The sequence below is a fragment of the Sinocyclocheilus rhinocerous genome, unplaced genomic scaffold (genome assembly GCF_001515625.1).
Source record: "Sinocyclocheilus rhinocerous isolate Xijiao unplaced genomic scaffold, SAMN03320098_v1.1 scaffold778, whole genome shotgun sequence".
NCBI classification, from domain to species: Eukaryota; Metazoa; Chordata; class Actinopteri; order Cypriniformes; family Cyprinidae; genus Sinocyclocheilus; species Sinocyclocheilus rhinocerous.
In genome coordinates, this window is record NW_015650332.1 from 623,919 (window position 1) to 625,069 (window position 1,151).

Here is a 1,151-nt window from a genome sequence, read left to right on the forward strand (position 1 = left end):
ATTGTTATTATTATTATTATTATTATTATTTCTGCAGTTTAGCGCCATCTGCTGTCAGAGGGTGAAAGTGCGCTTTCATCCAGAGCGTCTCTCACATGTTCCGCCATGTGCTTCACGTCCGCGCTTGTTTACATCAGAGTGCGCACGCGTCTTTCACGCAGCATACAGCGCTGTTGTGCATTTTGACCAGTTGATGGGAAAAGTATTCTTAAAATGCATTCAAAATTCAGAATAATTTGTAATAATTATTCACGGTATTTAGAAGTGCCCACGATAACAATATCGCGCATATTCATTACCGTGATATATCGCATTACCGAATACCGGCACAAGTCTAAAAAAGAATATCTCTTTGGATTTGAGACTTTAGTCTTTGCAACTTTAGGGATCTTATCTATTCACAAACAGCTTGTAACACTCCAAAGAGAAAGGAAAACTTGAAATCGCATCATATAACCCCTTTAATGCACATTTGGGTTCCCGAGTGGCCAAATATGAAACTGCACAAAAAAAATTACATGAAAATATGACATCGAGGAGTGCAAGAAGAGATAAAAAGAATCAAGAAACTTAAAAATAATCATCCTCCCACTCAAACACACCTGTAAAGGTCGAAGACCCAGACAACTGCTGAGTGTACTAGACCGAAACTGCCCGACACACTCAAAATCAACACACCAGAATGTTTTGAGAGCTAATCTCAGAAGCACACCAGAAGGACACAGAGCTCTGACAGGATGGGTGGACTGAGGCCTGATAGAAACACTCACAAGCGAACGTAGCGGACAGACGCAAGGTAGACTAAACACTGCAAGTCCAGAAAACAGAAGATGGGGCCTAGCAGAGAGAAGATCTCAACAACCTCACAAATACATACACACAAAATACAATTAAACAGCAAGAGGCCACTTGTGAGCATTAACAAGCCTCCAAAACATGGCTATAGTAGTCTAAACATGAGAACATTGATCAAAAACAGTATATGTTTCAATGAATTGAAAAAAGAAAATAAAGCACAATAAAATGCTGTGATGATCTCAATCCTTTTTATAGACTTTACTTTAATGGTATCCAGAATGAGGAGAGTTAAAAAATGTATGGTATTTTGGGTTGTATCTTACCAACAAGGTAAAAATCACTGCCCCGGTGAC

At 39.1% G+C, this 1,151-nt stretch overlaps 1 protein-coding gene across 1 annotated transcript in view; it reads right to left on the reverse strand.

Annotated features, from left to right (window-relative positions):
• LOC107711769 (TCDD-inducible poly [ADP-ribose] polymerase-like) overlaps window positions 1-1,151 on the reverse strand; it is a 36,098-nt gene that overhangs the window by 15,069 nt on the left and 19,878 nt on the right. The gene's annotated exons all lie outside the window — the stretch shown is intronic.